This window comes from Vidua macroura, chromosome Z (genome assembly GCF_024509145.1).
Source record: "Vidua macroura isolate BioBank_ID:100142 chromosome Z, ASM2450914v1, whole genome shotgun sequence".
In the NCBI taxonomy this organism is placed as follows: Eukaryota; Metazoa; Chordata; class Aves; order Passeriformes; family Viduidae; genus Vidua; species Vidua macroura.
Genome location: NC_071611.1, coordinates 47,907,960 through 47,917,425, shown reverse-complemented (window position 1 = coordinate 47,917,425; position 9,466 = coordinate 47,907,960).

Sequence of the window (9,466 nt, the reverse complement as noted above, 5' to 3'; positions counted from 1 at the left end):
GATTGGGGTGGCCATTTAGTCTTGCACTGTATGTGTTGTGCTGGCTTGGGCTTGCTGGAGGGGAGTGGTAAGTCTTCTGTCAGCGTGAAACATTGGAGCACATCTTGTTGCCAGTTGTTCTGAGTTGTATGGCCTGTTCTGGGTTGTGTGGGGATGACTTAAGCCTGTTGTCAAACATTATGACTACACTGGAAAGAAATTCTCCAAGAAAAAGCCCTTTAAGATGGCAAAATACATGAAAGTCTTTATGGGGCAAGACTGTTTCATGGGATCTGGGTCTTCAAAATGGTAGCAGAGCATAGTCCATGGTGAAATACAGAAGCCATCTACCAGATCTGGAGAAAGGATTGCTGAGGGAGCTGTGCTCTTCTGCAGAGCACTCTGGCCCTGCAACTGAAATGTGACACTGACACCAGTAATTCCTGACATTCCTAAATTTGATGCCAGGAAATGCTGAGGTCTTGCACAACTGAATCTATTGTCTAGAAAGAACACAAGAAAATATGAAATTGCCACTGGCTTACTGAGGATTTGTGCTTGTGCCTAAGTATATGTATGATTTCTTTTGCTTTTCTATCATGGTGATGGTGAAAGCCAAAGACCCTTTTGTGTTAGGCGTGCTTTCTTGTTCTTCCACAAGGCAAAACCCCTTTAAATCTGCCATCCAAGTGAAAGACCAGTCTTCTACATCATTCATCACCAAATTCTGTCTTCCCTTACACCTTTCTCTCCTAAGTGAACTTGGAGTAAGGAGCAGTAGAGGTGGGAGCAGCACCTAGTGTGGGTGAGCTTCAAGGGGAGATATCCTGCTTCCTACTGCTATTGCAGTTGCTGAACCTTAGTTTCATCTCAGCAGCAACAAGGAGTCAGCTTTCCCTTGATTTCTACTGCCATGTTCTTTTGCTTTCTTAGTGATGTGTGTAATCTTGAAATATGCTCAACTTTAGTTACTGTCTTTACAGACACATTGAATATGCTCTTATGAATTCTGTGGGGGCTCCTCCAGTTACCAGGAATGGAAGTAAACCATTCATGCAGAAATATGGAGGTAACTTTAAAAATGTCTCAACCTCTGAGCAAATATGGCTGTATGGAAACCTGTTTCTCTTGTTAGATAGTTCTCACCTGTCTGCTGATTAGCTTCATTAAACACAAAAGGAAAAGAAATCCATAGTTCAATAGAAACTTTCATGAACAGATCCACAAACAGTGTTGTCTTGGTTTGAAAAGACAGGAGTCTGTGAAGGAAGGCAAGGGCCTCCCGTGAAATGGAAAAGGTAAACCCCCTCCCTCCGAATTACCACAATTTCAAAATAAAAAGGCTCTCAGGCAAAGATATGGGAATGGGAATAACAGTTCATTACTAGGAAAAAAACTAAAAAAAAAAAAAAAGTAATTAGTACAAACAAAACTACTGATAAGAGTCAGAAACCTGACACCCTGAGGAGTCAGGGTGTTAGTCCAGTTAAATGGTGGCTACTCCTCCTGCTCCTGGAGTGGCAGATGAAATGCTGTTGAAGTGATGATCCAGTAGAAGGGTGTAGTTTTCTCTGAAAGTCTGGTGATAAAGTAGATGGGCCTGGTCTTCCTCTGGGAATCCAGTGAAGAGGCTGAGGCTGAGTTGCTGTCTCAAGAAATGCTGATTTTATGCAGGTAGGATGCTTGGCTCCTCCCTCTGGGTGGAGCATCTTACAATGGGATGATGTAACTTTATCAGTCATGCAGTGAGCCATTCAATGGCCCATTAACAGAAGATATCTCCCCGAGGGAGACATTGTTCTTGGAAGAGATAAGAAAACTGCCCAACTTAACAGAAGATACCTGCCCCACCTCTGACAGATGGCAAATAGGATATATGCTTATCTTACAAGCCAGGATATTATCCACCCCTTATTCTATTTCCATCTGCATCACAATGAAATCTAACACCCAGTTCTCACTTAAGACTAGGTTTCCCTGTGGTACACAACGGGTTTCCCCATCTTTCTGCATTACCCACCAAGTGTAACCAGGTCCTTGAGCAAAAACAATCCCACAAATGGGTTTGTCTTTGCCTGAGCTGGGATTAATCCAAACAGTTTTTGCTAAAATACCTTTCAGATGTACCACAGGGACTTTATCTGCATCTACTGTGTGCAAGGCAGCTGGAGCATGATAGGGAATATGATATATCCATTCAATACCATGTTCTCTGGCCCAGGTGTTGATAAGGCCTTTCTTGAAATGGGTGCCATTGTCAGACTCAATTCTCTCAGGTGTGCCATGTCTCCACAGGACTTGCTTTTCCAGGCCTAAGATGGTGTTCCGGCAGTGGCATGAGGCACAGGGTAGGTCTCCAGCCATCCAGTGGTGGCTTCCACCATGGTCAGCACATAGTGCTTGCCTTGGCGTGTCTGGGGCAGTGTGATGTAGTCAATCTGCCAGGCCTCCCCATACTTGTACTTGGACCACTGTCCACCATACCACAGGGACTTCACCCACTTGGCCTGTTTGATGGCAGCACACATCTCACAGTCATGGACAACCTGAGAAATGCTGTCCATGGTTAGATCCACCCCTCGGTCTAGTGCCCACTTGTAGGTGGCATCTCTGCCCTGATGACCTGAGGCGTCATGAGCCCATCGAGCCAGGAACAACTCCCCCTTATGGTGCCAATCTAAGTCTATCTTTGACACCTCTATTCTTGCTGCCTGATCTACCTGCTCGTTGTTTCAGTGCTCCTCATTAGCACGACTTTTGGGGACATGGGCATCTACATGACGGACTTTCACCGTTAGTTTCTCCACCCGAGAGGCAATGTCTTTCCATATATCAGCAGCCCAGATTGGTTTTCCTCTATGTTGCCAGTTGGCCTTTCTCCACCTTCCCAGCCAGCCCCACAGAGCATTGGCTACCATCCACGAATCGGTATAAAGCTAGACCTTTGGCCACTTCTCCCTTTCAGCAATGTCCAGGGCCAGCTGAACAGCCTTGAGTTCAGCGAGTTGGCTCAATCCACCTTATCCTTCGGTAGCTTGTGCAACTTGTCTGTGGGGCTCCATACAGCTGCTTTCCACTTCCGGTTCATCCCTATGATGCGACCAGAACCGTCAGTGAAAAGAGCATAGCATGTTTTCTCTGCTGGCAATTGATTATATTGTGGAGCTTCTTCAGCCCTTGTTGCTTGTACCTGCTCCTCATCATCAGTGAGACCAAAGTTTTCACCTTCCGGCCAGTTCATAATTATCTCTAAAATCCCAGGGCGATTCAGTTTTCCAATACAGGCGCACTGGGTGATGAGGGCAATCCATTTGCTCCATGTGGTGTCAGTGGCATGGTGGGTAGTAGGAAACTTTCCTTTGAACATCCACCCCAGCACCGGGAGTCGGGGTGCCAGGAGTTGTGCTTCTGTGCCAATCACCTCCGAGGCAGCTTGAACTCCTTCGTAGGCAGCCAAGATTTCCTTCTCTGTGGGGGTGTAGTTGGCTTCAGATCCTTTGTAACTTCGGCTCCAGAATCCCAGTGGTCAGCCTCGAGTCTCACCAGGCACCTTCTGCCAAAGGCTCCAGGACAAACCATTGTTCCCGGCTGCAGAGTAGAGTACATTCTTAACTTCTGGTCCTGTCCTGACTGGGCCAAGCGCTACAGCATGTGCAATCTCCTTCCTGCTTGATCTGGGTGAATGCTTGTTGCTGCTCAGGGCCCCAGTGGAAATTGTTCTTCTTGCAGGTGACCAGGTAAAGACGGCTCACAATCTGACTATACTTGGGAATGTGCATTCTCCAAAAACCTATGGCACCTAGGAAAGCTTGTGTTTCCTTTTTGCAGGTTGATGGAGACATTGCCATGATCTTGTTGATGACTTCAGTGGGAATCTGGCGCCGTCCATCTTGCTATTTCACTCCCAGGAACTGGATCTCTCGGGCAGGTCCCTTGACTTTGCTCTTCTTGATTGCGAAGCCAGCTTCTAGCAGTATCTGGATGATCCTCTCACCTCTTTCAAACACTTCTGCCGCTGTGCTCCCCCACACAATGATATCATTGATGTATTGTAGGTGTTCTGGAGCCTCACCCTTTTCCAGTGCAGTCTGGATCAGTCCATGGCAGATGATGGGGCTGTGCTTCCACCCCTGGGGCAGTCGGTTCCAGGTGTACCGCACGCCCCTCCAGGTGAAAGCAAACTGAGGCCTGCATTCTGCTGCCAGAGGAATGGAGAAAAACGCATTAGCAATATCAATAGTGGCATACCACTTTGCTGCCTTGGACTCCAGCTCGTACTGGAGTTCCAGTATGTCCGGCACAGCAGCACTCAGTGGTGGAGTCACTTCATTTAAGCCACAATAGTCCACAGTCAATCTCCATTCTCTGTCAGATTTGCGCACAGGCCAGATGGGGCTGTTGAAGGGTGAGTGCGTTTTGCTGACCACCCCTTGGCTCTCCAGCTCATGAATCATTCTGTGGATGCGGATCACAGCATCTCAATCTGTCCGATACTGCCGGCGGTGCACTGTCGAGGTTGCAATTGGCACGCGTTGCTCTTCCACCCTTAGGAGTCCTACTGCAGACAGGTTTCCTGACAGTCCAGGCAAGGTGTTTAATTGCTTAATGTCCTCTGCCTCTACAGCAGCTATTCCAAAAGCCCACCTGAGTCCCTTTGGGTCTTTGTAACAGCCGTTCCAGAGGAAGTCTATGCCTAGAATACACGGAACGTTTGGGCCAGTCACTATAGGATGTTTTTTCCACTCCTTCCCAGTTAGGCTCACCTCGGCTTCTACCAGGGTCAATTGCTGCAATCCCCCTGTCACACCAGCAATGGAAACAGGCTCCGCCCCCACATGTCCCAATGATATCAGAGTACACTGTGCACCAGTATCAACTAAAGCATCATATTTTTGTGGCTCTGATGTGCCAGGTCATCAGATCCACACCGTCCTGAAGATCTGGTTTTCCCATGCCTCTCCCTGGCTAGAGACAGGGCCCCTCTAACCCTGGTTATTATTCCTTTCCTGGGCATACATACTAGAGGTTCCTTCAAGGGGGTCTGACAGATTGTACCTGACAGCTTGGTCATGGGAGGTTGAGGCTACCTTCACCTTGGTGGAGCTCCCCCGGTTAGAGTTTCCCTCCTTGAGTTGACCTGTGCTGCCAGGACAGAAGTGGGTTTCCCATCCCACCTTCCCATGTCTTCCCCATGGTCACGCAGGAAGAACCACAGATTAGCCCTTGGGGTGCACCCTCTCTCTCTAGCTGGGGAATGTTGGGCTCTGACTTCGGGGCCTGTGACTCGCACGGGTGCTGCATTAACCTTCCTCATCTCCTCCCTCATCTCCTCTTTGAACTCCTTAATCACAGCTGAGATATGAGCCTGCATTGGGCCATTAATCATACTCTCATAATTCCTAAGTTTGTTGGCAACAGAACCCACTGTCTCTCGATTAGTGTCAGCATCGATTGTTGCGATGAAAGTGGTGTACTGAGATGGCCCAAGATTTGCTAGACTCCACAGCATTTGCCCTGTGCACCTGACCTTGTCGGGGTCATTATCATGCTGTCCATCCCTCCCAAAGAGTACCTCCAATAATGCCACTTCCCTCAGCTGTTGGATCCCTTCCTCAAGGGTCTTCCAGCGCATTCTATGATGGTGCTCCTGCATTCTCTCCCTGTGGACAAACCTCTCTCTGACACTCATTAAAAGCCGCTCCCAGAGAGAAAGGGCTCCCCGGCTCCCTTACAAAAATCTGATTCAGACCTGAGTCCTGGGTCAAGGGTCCCAAGTTCCTTGCCTCACCACCATCCAGCTGGATGCCTGTACCCATAAGGTCTCAGACCTGGAGTAACCAGGTAGTATAAGCCTCACAGCCTCGCCGCACAGCCTCGCCGCACAATGTCTTTGTGCAGATTACGGAGACTTTTGTACGTCAGGGACTCGGTGATGATCACAACCTCTGGATCCCCTGTGGGTTGTGAGGTTCCTCCGTTCCTATCCCTATCTGGGTGCTCTGCTTTCATCTTAGACCTCCTTGTTTCTACCGGGGCAACTGCTGCTGGCTGGGACTGCCTTTGTGGTTCAGCTGGAACCTGGACAGTTGTAACATCTGTGGGTTCCACAGCTGTACTATTAGGCTGTCCCTCTTCAAGGCAAAGGGAGGGTTTCTCACCAGCTGGGGAAATGCACTTCTTCAGCATCTCACATATCTCCTTAACCAGAACGTTCACCCAGTCTGGGTGGTTCATTTCTGAGGCGAGCTGTGGGGCAGGGTCAGGCTCTGGAGCAGCAGCATCTCTAGTCTCTGGTATAGGTGTCAGGGTAGTTATCCAGGTTAATCTTCCCTTATCTCTGAGTGCTAAACAGAACAGGCCTATCAGCAACACTACCCATTGTATGATGTCATTAGCATTTAGAGTGGATCTTAACCCTTCAAAAACTGGTGGAGCAGACCCAAAAAGATGGTTAAAAGGTTGGAAGAAAATTTCCCCTGGTGTCATTTCCTCACAGTAGGTACCATTATTAAAGTAACCCCAAAAACATACAGTTAGTGTGTGATAGCTCTGAATCTATGTACCTGCCTTCCAGAGGAAGTTAAAGATCCATTAATTCCTTGCCTTATTAACCCATAAGCCAAACTGGATAACAGCCACAGCAGCCTTAGTTATAGGACCCATGTCTACATAAGGGCCTACAAATGGGAGAAATATAGCCACGACCACGTGCCACCCAAACCAGGGTAAACTAGACCAAATGGTGACACTTAAGGATGTTTCTATATCAGCACACACACAAAAAAAATTAGATTACTTAAGAACTGTTAATCCTTTTTTCTTCTCAATGCCCTCGAGCCTCACATTGGGCACCAAAATCTGTCTTGGCTTGAAAAGACAGGAGTCTGAAGGAAGGCAAGGGCCTCCCATTAAATGGAAAAGGTAAATCCCCTCCCTCCGAATTACCACAATTTCAAAATAAAAAGGCTCTCAGGCAAAGATATGGGAATGGGAATAACAACGTTCTTTACTAGGAAAAAACTAAAAAAAAAAAACTTTAAAAAGAAAAAAGTAATTAGTACAAACAAAACTACTGATAAGAGTCAGAAACCTGACACCCTGAGGAGTCAGGGTGTTGGTGATAGTCCAATTAAATGGTGGCTGCTCCTCCTGCTCCTGGAGTGGCAGATGAAATGCTGTTGAAGTGATGATCCAGTAGAAGGGCGTAGTTTTCTCTGAAGGTCTGGTGATAGAATAGATCGGCCCGGTCTTCCTCTGGGAATCCAGTGAAGAGGCTGAGTTGCTGTCTCAAGAAATGCTGATTTTATGTAGGTAGGGATGCTTGGCACCTCCCTCTGGGTGGAGCATCTCACAATGGGATGATGTAACTTTATCAGTCATGCAGTGAGCCATTCAATGGCCCATTAACAGAAGATATCTCCCTAGAGGGAGACATTGTTCTTGGAAAAGATAAGAAAACTGCCCAACAGATGGCAAATAGAATATATGCTTATCTTACAAGCCAGGACACACATCTTCCTTGGCTTTAGGCCTCATTCCTATAACAATACCATAGAAGATAACACAATTCCAGAAGAGCTCTGATTACAGCCAGGGGTGGAAAGGAGATGCTTTATCACTGGCTGATGAGTGTTAAGGTTATGCTGCTATTCTGAGGCTCTCTTCGAACAAAGATGTCATAGCGGTTGCTCGCAGTCTCCCGTTTGGACTTACCAGCTGTAGAGGAAAGATTGGAGGAAGGCTGTGGTTCCCCTGCAAAGCCACACACGAAGTAACTTGTGACAAAATCTACATTTTCTGCCTTAGTTTCCTTCATGGCCTTGAGGCTACCCCTATAGGTGGCTGCCCCTTGTTGGCTTCAGAGAGTTTATGCCCACTGCTGCCATTCCTGTAGACCTTTCCCATACCGTGGTGACCTCACACAGTGAGTGCTGGCCATGGCTGCCATCCCTCCCCCTGTGGTCAACCCTGGTGGCAGTGTATCTCCTGGTGATGCTGCTAAGATCATACATAGCCTTGTCCCTCTGAATCATGCTCTGCATTTGAGTGTGTGGCAACTGTGACTGAGCTGCACGCTGTCTCCAAACAGATGGATTGCAGGGGTTTATGCTTCACTCTGACCTACTCTGAGATGTACTAAAACCACAACTCCCACCCAGATGTGATGGGCCATGGGCCATAAGCAGCACATTTCACTCTGAAGAAGCATGGTTTCCCTTTCTGGCCTGTGTCTGCTATGAGGAAGACCACAGCTCTCTAGCATTCACAACTGACTTTAGTTCAAATTAGTTCCCATTGCAAAGCATTAGCACTTTACCTCTGGAGCCAGCTGAAGCCCTAGTTTGTGTCTGAACTCACAGACTGGCTGTGCCTTTGTCATTGTTCCTTACTCTCTAAGCTTTATTTTGTAATTTAAGGCATATTATTACTGATGTCAACAATAGCTGAACTGTGACTGGTGTTTTAAATAAGGCTATGGCCAACCCTTCACCTTACTGTACCCTATTCTGGTGAAAGATTAATGGTTTAAGAAAAGATTTTGCATAGTGAGTCATAGGAGAACAATGAATACTTTAAAGATCCAGAACAGTGGGAAATGGCAAGGTTTTGCAGAATAGTTTTGAAACAAGTAGAGTACACAAAGAGAAATCTTGCATAAGATACTGGACACTGCATTTGGCAACGATCCGTATCTTTTGCTGAAATTAATTAAATCAGCTAAAAAATCATCCTTTAGATGAACTTAGCTCATTATAATGTGAAAGCTGTATCTCTAAAGCTTAGATTACCCACCTCCAAATGAAGAATCCTACCTACTGAACACGCACAATAAACTCAAAACATATTGTACCTTTAAGCTGAAGCAGGCAAAAGATTGTCCAATAGTTATTTAGTAGGCAGTTATTTAGACATCAGATAAGTGCAGACTTAGGTATTTTGAAAATATCTTAGCTATACTGCTTAGCTAGAACTGGGTGTGCTGGCTCTGTGGATTTACCACCTGGCACCCATCTCTGCATAAGCATGAAATAAACATGACCCTCTATGGATTGGCTTCTTGCATACCAGGCTGAAAGAACCTATTTTTGGGGACAACTTTATGACAGAAACATCTTTATTCTTTTCCAGCAACATCAAATTATTATTTGTCCCATTTGAGTGGGTACAGCAACATGCTGCTGCAGAGGGGAATGGAAGGACACCCTCTCCCTACAGAATGTGTCACTGTTAGGAGCAGCATTTTGCTTGTATAGCAAAAGCTCTGTGCACTCTTTTACTGAAAGCCATTTCACCCAGAGAGTGTCTTATTTAACTCCAAGCTGAGCTTAAGTTGAAAGATGAAGTTGAACTGCACAAACCAGATCTGGACTCAAGAGATTTTTATTAGTACTGTCCTGCTGCTTCTGGAACTTCACATCTTGACAACAGTCAAATTATTAGAGGCTCACTAAAATCCTGATTGGAGAAACAGCATGGGATTAAACCA